Raw genomic sequence first — 19,284 nt, forward strand, 5'->3', positions numbered from 1 at the left:
TATATTTATAGGTAGCCTAGATGTGCATAATAAGAGTGGAACTAAAACCTGGTCTAAAATTATTATGGAGCTTTAACTTGCTAAGAGTAATACTGTTAGATGATTATATCTTTAAAATGAGATAACTGTCTCAAAAAATGTGATAGTTTATTTGGTCTGAAGAGATGATGCAATTCAATGTTATTTATATAGCGACAATTCATGAAATATGTCATCTCAAGGCACTTTACAACGTCAAAATCAATCAGATTATACAGATTGGGTCAGATTATACACAAAAATTCCTATATAAGGGAACCAGTTCATTGCATCAAAGTCTTGACAAGTAGCATTCTCTCTTGAAGAAGCGTAGAGCCACAGGGAGAGTCGTCTGCATTGTCCATGGCTTTGCAGCAATCCTACCTACTGAGCAAGCATGAAGCGACAGCAGGAAAAAAAACTCCCCATTAACGGGAAGGAAAAACCTCCAGCAGAACCGGGCTCAGTATGAACGGTCATCTGCCTCGACAGACTGGGGGTTACAGAAGACAGAGCAGAGACACAACAAGAGAGACAAAAAAAGCACAGAAGTTCTACATTAGATGGTAGTAGCGGGTGATCTGTCTTCCCTGGATGAAGCCACAGCTAACAGAACGCCAGACCAGGTGTGCCTACTATGAAGAAAAAAGAAAAATCAAAAAGTTAAAAGCTGAAATTACAACAGTCATTCAAAATTGAAGAACAATAGACCCTGATGTCCTGCAGTAGCCTAAACGTATAGCAGCATAACTATAGAGGTAGCTCAGGGTAACATGAGCCACTCTAACTATAAGCTTTGTCAAAAAAGGAAAGTCCAAAGAGCCAGCTTCTAGTGGAGAAGTTCAAGTATCTTGGGGTCTTGTTCACGAATGAGGGGAAGATGGAGCGGGAGATCGACAGGCGGATTGGTGCGGCGTCTGCTGTGAAGCGGGCGCTATACCGGTCCGTTGTGGTGAATCTGCACCAGATTTTTTGTGAGTCGTGGGGGAGCGCTGCCGAACACGTTCGTGTAAATCGCCCAGTGGACGGGCTGGCAAAATGCGTGACAGCATCTGCGGTGGCGGGCGGCCGGCGGTGCGCAAATCCCAGCGGTGGCCAAGGCCGGAGCGGCGCTTTGCTGCGAGGGCCGCTCATCACCGCTTGCGGTTTTAATTTTCCTTTTTTTGCAAATATTCAAAATTAAAAGCTAAACTATCCACAGTAAAGACCACAACACCTACAACTAAATCAACAACAACAGCAGAGGAAGAATATAACAAATGGACCTCTATGAGAATAAATTAATCTACAAACATCAAAGATTTCTCAAAGATCCCAGGTAGAGACTGAATGTCTTGAAGTTTAGAGCTTTAATATTAAACTTTCTATTGAAGGGTTGATTTGGACTTTTTATTTAGTAATTTCCCTCTGGGATTATTAAAGTATGTCTGATTCTGATTTATTATCACTGATTGTGTGTATGTTCTATCAGGTTGGTGTTGGTCGTACATCATTCGTCCTGTGTGTTTGGCAGTGATGATAATAACTGTTCTGGTGATCAGCAGATGGAAGAAAACAAAAGGTGAAAACATATTTTATTCAGTGTAAATTTGTCTTACTAGTGTACATTTTTATTTGGAAGATTACGGTACATAAAAAAAAAACAAGGAATTATCCTGATAAGATTATTTTATGTAAATAAGCACAGGTAAAATTTCCTGTAAATGATGATAATCAGAAAACAGACAAGAATTAAGTTTTCACATCATAAAAACTGAACTTAAATCATCTGTTTCTTTTTAGGAAATCCATCAACAGAGGAAGAAGAAAGTCAAGTAAATCACTGAATTATCACATTGTCATTTCAACAACTTTGTAAAGTGTAAAACATATCCCCAAAAAGAAATGCTTGTATGGGTAATATTTTTGAGAGAATACCTTATTATCTATTAATTCCAGAGTTGTAGAGCCCTCCATTCTTAATGGCACACCTGATATCCATCCATCCATCCATTTTCCGTCACGCTTTTCCCTGTTTGGATCATGAGGGGTCCTGGTGCCTGTCTCCAGCGTTCACTGGACGAGAGGCAGGGTACACCCTGGACAGGTCGCCAGTCTTTTGCAGGGCAACACAGAGACAAACAGGACAAACAACCATTCACACATACACTCACACCTAAGAAGAATTTAAAGAGGCCAATGAACCTAACAGTCATGTTTTTGGACTGTGGGAGGAAGCCAGAGTACCTGGAGAGTATTATTGAAATATCAATCTAAAGGCCAAATCCCAAATAAACAAATCTTGTATGAGTTTGACAGGATTATACACCATAAATCTAACTTGATCCCATCGGAGGACTCGTGGCTGAAGGTAAACACTTCCATGTCTTTAATGTAGCAATTTGTCACTTTACATCTAAATAGCTTAAAAAACTTTGGCTTTCGTTTTCTGTAATAAGGTAAAATATCATGATAAATAATTTTTGTTCTTACTGCAAGGCCATAGCGCTACCCACTGCACCACTGTGCAGCCTGCACACCTGATAAAGACTCAAAGATTAATTGATCACTGTAGTAGCTTAATTTTAGAACAACCCAACTTTAACGGAGTACATTTATTCAGTGAGTTAAAAAATCCACTTTTAGAAATAAATATTATAAGGAATATTACAGATGATGCAGATAGTGAAACCCCAACAACTCTTATTAAGTAAATCCAGCAGAAGCATTTTAAAATTAGACTTCAGATTTTTGTTTGATCAGAATAAATGTAGTTTTAGTCGGTAGCCATGTATTCTGTTTCATTGTGATGTAAAGAAAATGTGTCCAACAGGTCGTCTGCTCCATGCCGTTCTTCGAAATTAGAAAAACAAGAGATAACATAATGACACCTCTAAATAGCCTAATGTCGGGTTCACACGGCAGGATAGTTAGCCAAATTGTTACCCTGATCTTCCCCTTCCTACAGGCCCTGACTATCAGGACCCCTATTAAAATAATCTTCAGAGACATTCCTGCAGTGTGTGGTGTGTTAAAAGTAATCTGCTCCGCTTGGAAGAACGTTACCGCTCCTGTAATGAACAGAAACTGGGGACCCAGTATTCAGTCAGACAACATAAGGTTGTGTAATAGGGAGGTAGTGTGTAGGAAGAAGCAAAGGAAGCACCGAGCCAAAAATGGGATGACAGAGTCTGACAGGAGGATTGGATGGGATTATAAGAGTTCAAAATCCGAGAGCAGTCCAGAATCAGAGCCGGTAGATCAGAAATCCAAAACAGTCCTAATCAGAATCTGAGTGCAGAATCAGGGCACAGATACAGGTCCGGTAACAGGCAGGCAAACAAGGACAAGGCAGGCTCAGAGAATCCAGGGACAGAAAACAGGTCAGGTAACAGGGCAGGCAATCAGGTACTACAGGGATCAGGCAGGCTCAGATAATCAGGAGATATAATCGGTTCAGATCACAGGTAGGCAGGCAGATAGAAAACGCTGGAGTAGACTCACTGAATGGGTCGAAATAATCTGTCAGAGAAGAGTAGACTGAGACGTGTTTAAGTAGGTGGATGAACAGGTGATCAGAGTTAAAAGGTAATTAACTGCAACAGGTGAAACTGAACTAAGGAAGGGTGGTGATTAGAGGTGAACTGAACTGATTGGTTATCGGTTGGTGACAGAGGAGTGACGGATTAAATGAAGAAAAGTCTCAAACTAAACAAAACCCAAACTATAACCTCAGGCTCAAATTGGGCAGAACTCTGGAAGTATTCATTCATTCAGCAATGAATGAATAAATACTCATAGCGATAAAGTTTTTTTTTTTTTATAATGCTTTTTAAATAAAATGTATGGTTTTGCACAATATCTAAAAAATTGTTTATGTGAGATAATGTCCAATATCTATGATCTCCTTTGCTTTATTGTTAATTATGGATGACTGCAATGCAATAAATGTATGTAAATTTTTTGGTTTCATGCTTGAAGAACAGAATGGCTGCTGAATGTTTCAACAACATCAGACAAGTTGAAGTTTATATCTTAAAATAGAAACTAACCAACAGACTAAAACCCAGTGCTGTTCAGGTTCCCACGATTAAACCAGCTCCGATATAAACAGCATGTTTTTTGTGGTTGGTGATGTGATAGTTTCTGGTTCTCAGGGTCGCTAAAGTAAAATTTATAAATGCTATATTTTAATCATGTAAAGCACTTTGCATTGTCTTTGTACTGAATTGTGCTATATAAATAAATTTGCCTTGCCTTGCCTTGCCTAAAGCTCATGCAAAAAGCAAAACCTGCCAGTTGTGTATAGTCTCACAGGGAGATCTCTTGACCCCTATTCTTTACTTAATGTATTTTGATATACCATTAACTAGACAGATATGGTATTGAATTGTTTAACCAGTAGCAAAAAGTTTGTCTTCTTAAAAAAACATGATATGTTTGCATGTTTATTTGACGTTAACACGCGTTTTTTTGTTGTTGCTTTCTCGCGTGCATATAGTGAATGGCAGGGAAAAAACAGGCAAAAATACATGGATACTTTGAAGCGAGAAGCAAGTGGACTTTACCGTGGGCGTCTGCATCGAGCTATCGTTTTAGCAATTTAAGATATCTCTAATTACATTCTGACTAGTCGAAATGACATCAGATTTTCCATTGAGTTGTATGGAAACGTCAATTCAAGATATCTCGAATGAATTACTGACTATCTGAATTACCAATTTCAGATATCTACAATTAAATTACGACTAGTCAAAATTTCAAGAGATCTTAAATTTAGTTTTCACTAGTCATAATTCTAATTAAAGATATCTCAAATGCCACCATAATTCAAGATATCTTAAATGTATTTTTGGATAGGCGAAATGTATGGCAAGCCGTTTTAACATAAATTCGGTTTCATCTGACAATCCGTAATTACATTCCGTCCGTCCGTCCGTCCGTCCGTCCGTCCGTCTTCTTCCGCTTATCCGGGGTCGGGTCGCGGGGGTAGCAGCTTCAGTAGGGAGGCCCAGACGTCCCTCTCCCCAGCCACTTGGGCCAGCTCCTCAGGAGGAATCCAAAGGCGTTCCCGGCATTTTAAGATATCTGGAATTACATTCCAGATATCTTAAAATGCATTTTGACTAGACAAAACTACATTTTGACTATCCGGAATGGTAATTTAAGATATCTTTATTTACATTCTGACTAGGAATAATAATAATTCAAGATATCTTCTATTACATTTTGACTAGTCAAAATTCCTTTCAAGATATCTCAAATTACGTCACCGGATTCGTCACTGAAAGCGTCACACATCCGTAGTTGTAATAAAAACCGCATCTGGTTATTAACTGAACTGGCCCGGGCTGAGGAATATTCCTTATTTCCAGCTTGGACATGAGTCGATAGTAGCGCTTTCAGCTAGCCGTTTTTCAGTGCATTGTGTGTGTCGGCAGCAAGTAAATCCGAAATTCTTTGCAAATTTCTTAAGCATTCTTCAAGTATACTATTTTCGCCCTCTCTGCAAATCCCATACTGAAAAAGCTCTTTCTATATTGTGGTATTTTCTTACAATTATGTCGAAAACAGCCAGCGCTATTGAATGTTCAGGCAGCTTTGGACAGTTTACAGCCAATGAGGGGCTTACAGGCAATGTCTTATTTCAGATATCTTAAATTGTAATTCTGACTAGTCATAATTACGTTTGAGATATCTTAAATTACAACTACGGATGTGTAACGCTTTCAATGACGAATCCGGTGACGTAATTTGAGATCTTGAAAGGAATTTTGACTAGTCAAAATGTAATTGAAGATATCTTGAATTATTATTCTTCCTAGTCAGAATGTAAATAAAGATATCTTAAATTACCATTCCGGATAGTCAAAATGTAGTTTTGTCTAGTCAAAATGCATTTTAAGATATCTGGAATGTAATTACGGATAGTCAGACGAAACCGACTTTATGTTAAAACGGCGTGTGTGTGTGTGTGTGTGTGTGGGGGGGGGGGGGGGGGGGGGGGGGCATTGAAAGGACATGGCAGCAGAAGATTTGTAAAAAAAATAAATAAAAAAGCAAGTCCACAAGCATCCTCGTTCACAAAATGTTTACTTAGAGGTTATTATATTATGATACAAGTTCACATTATTTATTGACTGTGTAAAAAAATCAAATATATGTTTAATTCAAATGAAAATATAATATAATACAATGCAACATACAATGATTTAAATTGTATTGTGTATACTTGGTCATCAAATCAGTGTCAGTTAACTCTGTCAACTAGGTTGCCTGTAGGGATTTTTAAGGTCCAGCAGGTGTCAGTATTCAGTGACACAGTATCGGCACAGTATCAATACAGTTTGGCAATGTGTCGAAACGGTTCATGACGCCTCATCGACCCATCACTAACTCTGGCTTTCATCGTCCACTTCCTGCTGCTTCAATAAACTCTGAAAACCAGCTCTGTGTGTGTGTGTGTGTGTGTGTGTGTGTGTGTGTGTGTGTGTGTGTGTGTGTGTGTGTGTGTGTGTGTGTGTGTGTGTGTGTGTGTGTGTGTGTGTGTGTGTGTGTGTGTGTTCTGGGTTCATCCAAGACAAATCATGACAAAAACAAAAATAGTTGCATGGAGAATTTTAATTGGATGATGTTAAGTTGTTATGCTTTTTCATTTATAAAGAACAAATAATAAAGGGCTGATGTGGGACAGAGAGTGAAGTCATGAGGAGGCGGTAACACCTCACAAACCACACAGCGCCTCAGTCAGCCCTGTGGAGCTTCAGAATATAAAGGAGTGTGGACAGCTGAAAATAGTCTGGCTAACTGAACTGCTGCAAAGGAGAATGAGGGCAGGTGTAGATCACACTAATACAAATGGTGAATGGTACCATTTATTTATTCACACACGTTGTAAATGAAGGAGAGTGAGGGAACAGCAGGGGTCAAATACATATGTTAAAATGTTTTTCAAACCTATAGTCCTCAAGGCACACTGCCCTGAATGTTTTAGTGGTATGTCTGCTTTAAAACATGTGATTCAGAGGTTTGTAGGTCAGCAACAGCCTGTTAACCAGGTATCGGGGAAATCAGATGTGCTGAAGCAGGGAAACCTATTATGCAGGTTGAAGAGCCTTGAGGACACATTTAGCTGGTTCTCACTAAATTTCCCTTACCTTATCAGTGATTGTTTGTCTTGTATGACTCTGTGTAAAGTGTAACCCGCTTCTCGCCCCAAAGACAGGCACCACCCCCCCCCCCATCATGAGCATTTATATTTTCTATAAAGTGTCTTTAAATTATAATTTTTAATCAACATGATTAAAACAAGAACCCTTTACTAATGGCCAGCAACATGTTATTGAGAACAAACAACAAATAGTGGATGTGATACAGAGAGACATGCTGAGGAGGTAACACCTCTCAAACCACACAGCCCCTCATATATTCATCTGTTTCCTCTTTAGACTCTGAATCATTTGTGAACTTGTCAGCCAGAGAGACGGAGAGGAACAATGATCACTGCTAGAAAGAGACAAACATCTTTATTTCTGATACTGATGTTTCACCTAACAGGTAAGAACATGTATACCAATTTTAGCAAATGAAGGAAGCTGTTTCTTTATTATGATAAGATAGAACTTTATTAATCTTGCAATGCAGAAATTCATCCGCTCATGTAACAAATAGTTGAGAAACAGAGAACAACATTGAAACTAACTTAAAAACTAAAACTATATATATTTTCTTATCTGATACAGCCATGTTTCTAGTGACTTGTCAGCAGGTGAATGTCTAAAATGATCCTCACGCTAAGTGAACAGTGAAGTCAACAAAGTTAGTTTATTTTTCTGTCCTCTTTCTTTCTCTCAGCAGCAGCAGTTGGAAAAAAAACATACTTGACAGTCAGAGTTGGTGATGAAGTCACTTTGTCTTGTGGAAATGTGATTTATACCAGGAATTACTGTGAAAGCACCACCTGGATATTAGGCTATAAGAACAAAGCACCAGCTTTGACACTGTTTGAAACTGGACAGATTCACCAAGATGCAGCAGCTAAATCAGACAGACTGAGTGTTACAGCAGACTGTTCTCTGGTTATAAAGAAGGTCTCAGTGGAGGATGCTGGTCTTTACATCTGCAGGCAGGTTATAAATGGACAACAACATCTAGGGCCAGAATCTTACATTTATCTGTCTGTTGTTAACAGTGAGTGTTTATATCATCACACTGATCAGAACCAATCATCCAATAACAAACTGAGACATGATCAGAAACATAAAAACAATATACCTAACTTTCTTTTCCTGCTTTTGTCTCATATCTCCATCTTCATCAGTGGTTAAACAAAACCAGAAAGATAAAATCCTCTTAATCTGCTCTGTGGTTAGGTCTAAACATACACACCAACACAGATCATTATTCTTGTAAACGATGAACATTAGAAAACAGACAGGAATGAAGTTTTCACAGCATAAAACTGAACCTAAATCTGCTTCTTTTCAGGAAATAAATCAACAAAAGAAGAATAAAGTCAAGTGAGTGAATCACTGAATAATTACATAGTTGTTTCAACTGGAAAGTCAGAGTTTAGTTGATATTTATAAAGAGTAAAATTAGGGCTGGGCAAGTTAACGCGTTAATTTCGCGTTAATTCATTAGACTATTAACGGCGATATTTATTTTATCGCGCATTAACACATGTTGCTCACATGCTTTCAGTCAGTGTCAGTCAGCAGGCGCGCTGACTGCAGCGCCCTGTCTCACGGCAGCACTCTCCCGCTCCCCCTCCCCTCTCGTACATGGCTCAGCGGCGCCAGCCAATCAGCACGCAGGCTCAGCCTGGCCCGCCCACTCAGCTCTCACACAAACTTAACACACAAACAGCTGAGAGAGACCGCAGCAGCGGAAAAACACGAACAGGGGAAGTAGCACCGTTTGGCTTTATTTTAATACCATAAATGAAATCAAGCTGTATGTTTTGTAAAAAGCCGGTTCATTTCAGTGGAAACACAACAAATTTATCTAAGCACGTGAAAAAACATGAAAACGTCGAGCCACAGAAACGGAGAGAGGAGACGAAACTTCTGTCATTGCCCCGACAGACCCACAGACAGACGTCTCTGAGGCGTTTCAGTCCTCCATGGAACATCCAGGTAGATCAGTGGTCATCTTCAGCAGCAGTTCATGTTAACTTTCAAAGTAGATATTATCTATCATATGTTACTGGAGCCCACACAGAAAATGTAATTAAGACCTTGAAAGAACCCAGTACATATATTAAAAAGTATCATTTAAGATAAGATAACATTAGCTAATCCTTTTTTTATCCCACGACGGGGAAATTTATAGGATTAAAGCAACAGGCAGGTGCACACAACACAGACAAAATTACATAAGGATTGAAATATATAAGAGGTGGATTAGCGAAAAAACACTGAACATAACATTGTTGTTATTATTATTATTATTATTATTATTATTATTATTATTATTATTATTATTTAATTGTAATAATAAAATAAAAACCACAAAACCCAAAAGGTCAACAGTTTCATGATACATCAAGCTTAGTGACTGGCTAATATACAGCAGGTCAAAAAAGGCCATATTTTGTCTGCAGTGCTTGCTGTTCTCTTATGAAGAAAAGATCAACTAGTGCACTAAATTCAATAGATGGGTTGAAAATATCCAGTATAAAATAAGTGCTACAAATGTTACAACACTTTTGTTCATATGGCAGCAGAACATTAAAATAAAAGTGCTCTTTACACTACTTTTGAATTCATTCTTGGAGTTTGCGCATACAATGCGATTAATCATGATTAATCGGGCAAATTATGCGATTTATCGCGATTAAAATTTTTAATCGTTGACCAGCCCTAAGTAAAATAAATCCCTTAAAATAAAATTTTGTTTTTGAGTTAATGCCGTATTATCTATTAATTTCACAGTTTTTATGTCCTCCACTCTTACTGGCACCCCTGGTAAAGACTTGCAAAAAAATCTTTAAAATTAAAACATTTCTGTAGTAGTCTAATCTCCAACAATTCTAGAAAAATCCAACTTTGATATGAGTACATTTACTCAATGAGTTTAAAAGAAATCCGCTTTTCGAAATAATTATTTTAAGGAATATTACAGATGATGCAAACGGTGAAATCCCAAACAAAGTTAATGAAATAAATCCAGCAAATGTGTTTTAAAGTAAGTTTTAATCTAGACACACTAGATTAAATATTGTGAATAATAAACTCATTTTAAAATTAAGCTGTAAAGCAAAAGAGAAATAACTTATCAGAAAGGACAAAAATACTGAGCCATAATGAACAGATAATATGGTAAATGCAGGAAAAATGTAATATTCAAGTTATAATAGAAGAAAGACATCAACCAATTTAAAGAAAAATGTAAGAAAACTGTGCAGTATGGATGATTGTACAAACAAACAGTCCCTGAGAAGAGAGGGTTATTCTGCCATGCTGGTGATGTTATAGAAGAAACGTTTCCTTCAAAACTCATTCCAAGATATATTCGGATCAATTCTACTTATTTTTATATATAACAACAAGTATAACAAATGTCTTCTTAAAGCAATTTTCAAAGAAAATAAAACAACATAGTAACGTGACATTTTCACAGTTTGACTCCTCAATATGTTTCAGTCCTACGTTTATGTTTACGTCTGTGCCAGTCGGTTATGTATAGCATGCATCCTTAGCAACGACCCTAGCAACAGTGGGTAAATTAACCATGTCACGTCTTTCTGAAAATGCACTAAAATCTAAGATGAAACTAACAAATGAATGAATGCCTACCTTCATTGAATGATTATGAAAATATTATGCATACTGTTTGCAAGAAATGTAATCAAAATGCACATAAACGCAGTTGTTTTCTTTAAATATTGACTTTTCCACATAAAGTACGGGGAACGGCAGCCATATTGTTGTTGTTTTTTCACTGGGGGAAACTTTGATCTGGCTGCAAGCCAATGTAGCTGAATCAGCCGAATAAAACGTAGGACTGTGTTGTGGGAAATAATGATAACTGATTCCCCAGTTACTTATTAAATAAAAGGAAACGGTGAATTGATCAAGTTCCAGCATTTCTTTGAGAATCAGATCAGGGATTTAAAATAATCGCACCCACAGCCCATTGCAGCCTTCAGCCCTGATCTGCCCCGACTCTCACTCTGATTCTGACTGGCTCCCAGCTATGGCACCTTGCTAAACCAGGCTGCAGTTTAGCCGTGAGTCTTAACAAAAAAAACAACTCACAGTCTGAACATTTCCAATTCTGCACAGTAAATATGCAAGTAATGTCCCAGACGAAGGAGCATCTAGGGGAGATTGGAGCAGATGAGCAGACCCTTTTATCTCTGATCACACATCCTAGGTGAGAAGTGACTTCTAGGAGCCAAGCTGTATTTTTCCATCCACTGACTGAAACATATTAAGGAGCTAAATTGTGCCAATACTACATTTCCCCCTGTGGACCACCATTGATATTACAGGTTTTTCAGCGAGACTGGGTTGATAAATTACATACGTGACAAATTGATCCTAGTTATCAAACAGTTATTCAAACAGTTCTGTCTTGTTCCTCTTATTATTCAAATTGGTTAAAAGTTGTTTTTTCTATATAAGACAACTCTGCAAATTGCATCAAATCATTGACTTGCCGCATTCACAAGGAGCAGCTTTGGATTCTGACTTGCATGGTATCATGCATGGTATCATTGAGTCTGCAGCAATCCCTGATACCAAACATTCAATTTTTTATTTATATAGCGCCAATTCATGAAACATGTCATCTCGAGGCACTTTACAAAGGCAAAATCAATCAGATTATACAGATTGGTCAACAATTTCCTATATAAGGGAACCAGTTGATTGCTTCAAAGTCCCGACAAGCAGCATTCACTCCTGGAGAAGCGTAGAACTACAGGGAGAGTCGTCTGCATTGTCCATGGCTTTGCAGCAATCCCTCATACTGAGCAAGCATGAAGCGACAGTGGAAAGAAAAAACACCAGCAGAACCGGGCTCAGTATGAACGGTCATCTGCCTCGACCGACTGGGGGTTACAGAAGACAGATCAAATACACAACAAGAGAGACAAAAAGCACAGAAGCACACATTGATCCAGTAATCTGTTCTACATTAGACAGTATTGGCGGATGATCTGTCTTCTCTGGATGATGTCACAGCTAACAGAATGCCAAAAAAGACAGAAACATAAAGTTAAAAGCTGAAATGACGACAAGCAATGCAAATTGGAGAACAGTAGGAGAACTAAGCAGAGTGAGAGAAATAGACCTTGATGTCCTCCAGCAGCCTAAGCCTATATCAGCATAACTATAGAGGTAGCTCAGGGTAACATGAGCCACTCTAACTATAAGCTTTGTCAAAAATGAAAGTTTTAAGATTAGTCTTAAAAGTAGACGGGGTGTCTGCCTCACGGACCAAAACTGGGAGTTGGTTCCACAGGAGAGGAGCCTGATAGCTAAAGGATCTGCCTCCCATTCTACTTTTAGAGACTCTAGGAACCACCAACAGACCTGCAGTCTGAGAGCGAAGTGCTCTGTTAGGAACATATGGGGTAATTAGAGCTCTGATATATGATGGAGCTTAATTATTAATGACTTTATACGTGAGAAAGAGGCAAGAAATTGGCAAAAAAATTACAATTAAAGCACTGAATTATGAGAATCTATGTTCATGAACTAACAGCAAATTTGCAAAGAATCTTTATATAAAAAAGGATGTGTTGAAACTCTGACAAATATTGACTCTTTTTTTGCACATAAAGTTTCTTTATTTTTGTTGTAATGTTTCTTTTTAGGTCCCCGAAACTGTGACATACAGCTCTGTGAATAAAGCTTCTGCTCAGGCTACCATTGATCCAGACAGCCTCTACTGAAGCATCAGTAAATACATGACATTAGATGTTTAGATGTTTTTTAAATCAGGTGTTTAATAAATTATATGTTTTATAAATCAGGTGAATTATTTTCATTGTAAACAAGCAGTATGAAAAGGACTTTAATCTAGATTAATCTGACTACTTACATATAGTTTTCCAGAGAATCAGTCTGGAAATACCACCACTGAGCAGTGAGGCCTAAAATACAGACCCTGTATGTATGTGATGTACTTTTTCAATATTTTTTTTACTTATGCTGTTCAAATAAAATTGAAGGCTTAAGCAATAGATGTAAAACTGGCTTATTAGGATAATGTCCAATGTCAATGTTCTTCTATGCTTCATTGTACAATATGCATGACGACAATGGTATAAATATCTATAAAGTTTTGTGGTTTCACACTTTAAAATGGCTGCTGAATATATTTCAATAACGTAAGACATGTTGAAGTTTAAATCTTAAAAAAGAAACCGACATGCAGACAAGAACCCAGAGCTGCTCACATTCCCACAGTTAAACCAGCTGCGATATAAACAGAAACCATCACCTCACCAACCACAGACCATGCTGCATCTCATCATCTTTAAGGTCAATAGGTTCGTAATGTTCATTAGAAAAAAAAAACAAGTTGTTTATGGTCTCATGAGGACATCTCATTACCCCACAAGATTTTGACCTTTTTTCCATTATTTTCTCTAGGTATTTTTTTACATAGGATGAACTAGATATAACTGTTTATGTAACCGGTACTAAAAAGCTTGTCAGATTAAAACAGGACAAATGAGAGACTGATATAATAACAGATGTGAGAGACAGTATGAAGCTCCAGTTTTCATCACCCTGGTGTGTTGGTTTGCTTCTGGTTTCTCTATAAAGTCTCTGACCAGAGGATCCCTGCTGGAGGACGTGGCTGACCTGCAGCAGACAACACACCTGTCTGCTATTACTCTGATATGACTGATGGAGATTAGATCATGTAGTTTAGATCATGTTGAAGCATCAAGCATAATTGTATAACTATTATAATTTTCTCGTTAGCTGGTTTTCATTCTTCAAGAGGACATTATTTTATTATATACTTATGTATAAACTCTTTTCATTATATGTCTCTTTTTGTTTGTTGGTTTTGGCTAGGGAGGTCAATTAAGCAAATGTTTAAAATATGATTAATTTTTAATCTTGTTAATCTGAGAAAAAGATGTGTTAGAAAAAACATTAGTGAACTGGCTTCTTTTTGTTGGTTTACATGATATCTTACAGTAAATCCAGAAGAATTTTTCTTTCCACATATTAATTTTTACACTCCTCCCATTTTCTTTTTCTTTGCTGGTTTTAGCAAGAAGGGTTAATAAAAACAAACTTTAAAACTATTAACACCCACTGTCATTATTTCCTTATATATCTTGTTAATTTGCTGACAAAAAGTTGCATCAGTGACAAAATGACAAATAAGGAAAACAGACTCCTTTTTCTAACTAGCCCAGTGTTAGTGGTACCATGCTGTGTTAAAAATACATTTTTGGTTATTTCTAAGAATTGTATCACATTGAAAGTAAACTTTCTAGATTTATGGATAAATGTTTATGTTTAAAATAATTATCCATGCATCCTGATGAATCCATTCAATTCCCTCGACAGGCATCCAGGTTTGTCACATCAAACCTGGATGGCATTCATTTTTCTGCTTTTAAATTCTGACAAGACAGAATATATCATCTTTAGACCACAGTCCTAAAAAAATAAACTTCTTAATCATTTAATCTGGATGGCATTAAATTGGCCTCTGGTAATAAAGTAAAAAAAATCTGACCACTACATGTCATTAAAATCCCATATTAAACAGGTTTCCAGGTTTTCCTCTTTTCACCAGTGGAATATCGCCAAAATTAGAAATATTTTGTCCAGGGGTGACGCTGAAAAACTAGTCCATGCATTTGTTACTTCAAGGCTGGACTATTGTAATTCTTTACTATCAGGAAGTCCACAAAGTGCAGTTCAAAGTCTTCAGCTGATCCAAAATGCTGCAGCAGAAATTCTGATGAAAATCAACAAGAGGGATCATATTTCTCCAATTTTAGCTTCCCTTCATTGGCTTCCTGTTAAATCAAGAATAGAATTTAAAATTCTTCTTCTAACGTATAAAGCCCTTAATAATCAAGCTCCATCATATATCAGAGCTCTGATTACCCCGTATGTTCCTAACAGAGCACTTCGCTCTCAGACTGCAGGTCTGCTGGTGGTTCCTAGAGTCTCTAAAAGTAGAATGGGAGGCAGATCCTTTAGTTACCTTTGAGAGAAAGTCACAGATGTGTTGTTTTATATCAAAGATTGACCTTTTCTGCACAATGACTTAGTTTTAAAACAAAGGAAGAAGAAGCCATCAGAGAAACAGCTTCTATCTAAAGCTTTGGCTGCTGAATGACACTAACAGCTCACTGACCACAGATATAAAAGTCATAGAGTCGAAGAGTTGTTGTTAGGGATGTTAAATAAATATGTAAGCAAAACTACAAAACTGGAGAAGAAAGGCATTTGAATTGAGAGTTGCCATGGGATAAGTTAAAAAGTGGATGATAAGTTTTCATGTTTTATTTTAATTTAGAAATACCAAATAATAAATAAATGGATGTGATACAAAGTGAAGTCATGATGAGGAGGTAACACCTCTCAAACCACACAGCCCCTCATATATTCATCTGTTTCCTCTTTAGACTCTGAATCATTTGTGAACTTGTCAGCCAGAGAGACGGAGAGGAACAATGATCCCTGCTAGAAAGAGACAAACATCTTTATTTCTGATACTGATGTTTCAGCTAACAGGTAAGAACTAAATATATTATCTTTCCTGAGACAATCATGTTTCTAGAGACTTAGCAGCAGATGAATGTCTAAAATGATCCTCACACTAAGGCAGTGATTCTCAAATGTTTTCTATCAGAGGTAAAAATTCCTCCATTCCAAAATAATTGGTAAAACATTTTTTAACTCTTTGGAAACGTTTATACATTGCAATGGTTTCTAACAACTAGACTTTTTGAACATTGCCAGACCTTTGTAACAATATAATATTAACAATATAAACCGCTTTTAGCCCGACTCGTACCTGTAGTCAACTTTTAACCAGCATTGAACCTGATATGGCAAAAAAAATATGAACCTTTAATATTAATAAACTTCTATTACACCCCACTATTTAAAAGCACTACACTCACGGAACAGAAGAGTCAATATTTTATTTATATTTTTATTTTTTCTGTCCTCTTTCTCTCAGCAGCAGCAGCTGGACAAGGTCTGTACTTGACAGTCAGAGTTGGTGATGAAGTCACTTTGTCTTGTGGAAATGTGATTTATACCAGGAATTACTATGAAAGCATCACCTGGATATTCAGTAGTAACAGCCAAACAGTAACACTGTTTGAAACTGGACAGATTCACCAAGATACAGCAGCTAAATCAGACAGACTGAGTGTTACAGCAGACTGTTCTCTGATTATAAAGAAGGTCTCAGTGGAGGATGCTGGTTTTTACATCTGCAGACAGTTTATAAACGGACAACAATATGGACCAGACTCTTTCATTTATCTGTCTGTTGTTAACAGTGAGTATTTATATCATCACACTGGTCAGAACCAACCATCTAACAATAAACTGAGATATGATCAGAAACATAAAAACAATATAACTAATCTTCCTTTTCCTGCTTTTGTCTCATATCTCCATCTTCATCAGTGGTTCAACAAAACCAGAAAGATAAAATCCTCTTAATCTGCTCTGTGATGGAATATGGCTACTGTAGAAACACAGTGGAGTGGCTGAAGGAGGGAACAAAGGAAAAGTTTTCAGACCAGGAGAAATCAGGACAGTCCTGCTCTGCTACTGTGACGTTTCCAGCATCTGTCCATAACTCAGAGTCAAACCTTCCTCCAGTCCTAAAGTGTAAAGTGACACATAGGTTTACTAAGAAAGAGCAGATGTTTGACTTCAGGCTTCAGTCCTCTGATGGGAGAACAGGTGAGAACATTTTCATGAACTGTGGTTCCTTATCTAATGGTTAAGTGTTAACATTATTTTTTATTCTGTTGAATTCCCTTAAAGATTCAACATCAACAACAACAAAACAGGCCACAATAAAAACAATCACCACCACACAACCACCTACAACTAAATCAACAAGAAGGTCACCAACAAAGACAACAAAGACAACAATAACACAACTAGCAACAACTACATCAGCAACAACAGCAGAACCATCAAACAAATGGACCTCCACGAGAATAAGTCCATCTACAAGCATCAACGATTTCCCAAAATCCCAACGTAGAGACTGAATCTATCGGTTCTAAAGTTTAGAGCTTTAATCTTACTGATATGTTTCAGCCTTTCTGTTGATCATAGATTGTTCATAAATAATATTTCTTCTGTCAGGTTGGTCTTGGTTGTACATCGTCGGTTCCGCAGCGATCATAGTGACTGTTCTGGTGATCATTGGATGGAGAAAAATTAGAGGTGAGGAAACCTTTTCATTTGGCATTAATTTAACAGGGTCATTGTAAACCTTGTTTAAATTATTTAAAACAAAACAAGTCAGTATGTTAAGTTGGTTATTTTTTATAAAACATTTGTATATCGCACACAATCAATCTGTCAATACATGGTGACCATTAGAAAACCACACTGCACAGATGGAAATGAAGTTTTCTGGCAGTTAAAAACTGAACTAAACTCCTATTTTGTTTTTGTTTGTTTCAGGAAATAAAAAAAGAAAGGCAGAGGAAAGTAAAGTGAGTGAACCACTGAATAATTATATAATTTCAACAGATAAGAGAGATTTTTGGCATTAATTGACAGTAAAACATTTCTGAAAAACAAAAAAACTGTTTCTTTGCATCAAAACTGTGTTTTTGAAGGAAAGGATTTTGAAAATATTAATTTAAGTGTCTGTAAAATATGTACAGACATCAAAAATTTGATCAAAAAGTCTTCAAAAATAAATTATTTTATTTTGCAGTAGCAACATCTCTGAAATTTAGTTTGAAATAATCCAACATTTAATGTGAGTACATGCATTTATTTATTTATCTATTCTACCATTGTAGAAAAAAAATTATATTCTTTAAAGTAATATATATTCACTTTGGTAAGTAAAGAAAGTAGCCTTTGTGAAATGATGCATTCGTCCATCATTTATACCTACAGGACTGGTCCATATCTCCTGTGGTTGGCACACTAACAATTTTAATAAATTTGATGAAAGCATTTATTTTTATTTATAATTTTAATCGTTTTGCTTAATAGCTACAAGAAATCAACTACTTACCAAGATTTAGCTTTGCCTACAGTCAGGACATTAACTGAAAAGATTAAAACAACTAGATTTTAAATCCAGAAGAAACTCACTACAAGTATTATCTCCAACAAAAAAAGCCAATGTTGATGATAACACTGGTGGCATTTTATTTCATATTTGTGCTGAAATTCACAAAATAAATGATCCATTCATCTGCCTTCAAGTTGGGACCACGTTGTATCGCTACAGAGAGTCATTTGATCCCAGAAATTATTCAAGGCTTATATTCATGAATGAACACTATACCAATCTAAAGTCCTGAACATTCTCATATTTAGGCTAATTTAAGAAGATTGCTAGAATAAACCAAAATAATTGTTTTATTTCATGTCCGGCTGACTAAAGAAGGGGCTTCAGTAACAACCAGCTTGTGTCAAACTGAATTAAATGCATGTGTAGGATGGTGAGTATCAGCCCAAGTATGTTAGAGCAGTTATTTTGTTGTATTCTGTGTGCAGACTGATCCTGAGGACGAGGTCCCCTATACCTCCATCAGCCACACCAAACGGGCCAAAAAGACCAAGAAAAAAACCAGAGTGAGTTTATTAATCTGTGTTGGTGATGTTATAGAAGCCTTTAAATCTCATATACGTATGTGTTATACAGTAGCATGCAATAGTTTACCTTGAATTACATGTAATTCAAAGTAAACTACTAAAATATGCACAGACATTAAACAGGAAAAATGCTAAATCTTAGTCACATTCTCAGTTTGTGAACAAACAGTAAATGTTAAGGAAAGGACCTTAATTTGAGTCAGGATGTGTTACAATTCTGAAAAATATTGAATCTTATTTTAAGCATATTGTTTCTGTATTTTTGTTGTAATATTTCCTTTTAGGTCCCCGACACTGTGACATACAGCACTGTGAATAAAGCTTCTGCTCAGACTACCTTTGATCCAGACAGCTTCTACTGTAGCGTCAGTAAATAAGTGACATTGGATGCTGTTTAATTCATGTGGTGAATTATTTTAAATTTTAACCTGCTGCATAAAAAGGCTTAGATCTAGATTAATCTGACTGGTTACTG

At 36.8% G+C, this 19,284-nt stretch overlaps 1 long non-coding RNA gene across 1 annotated transcript in view; it reads left to right on the plus strand.

Annotated features, from left to right (window-relative positions):
- Window positions 1–16,251, plus strand: part of LOC118566118 — a 55,599-nt gene extending 39,348 nt beyond the window's left edge. The window contains exons 5-6 of the long non-coding RNA XR_004932813.1: window positions 7,446–7,554; window positions 16,177–16,251. This is a non-coding gene — a long non-coding RNA (uncharacterized LOC118566118). The remainder of the gene's footprint in view (window positions 1–7,445; window positions 7,555–16,176) is intronic.
- Window positions 16,252–19,284: the final 3,033 nt, after the last annotated feature.

The sequence above is a fragment of the Fundulus heteroclitus genome, chromosome 15 (genome assembly GCF_011125445.2).
Source record: "Fundulus heteroclitus isolate FHET01 chromosome 15, MU-UCD_Fhet_4.1, whole genome shotgun sequence".
Classification (NCBI taxonomy): domain Eukaryota; kingdom Metazoa; phylum Chordata; class Actinopteri; order Cyprinodontiformes; family Fundulidae; genus Fundulus; species Fundulus heteroclitus.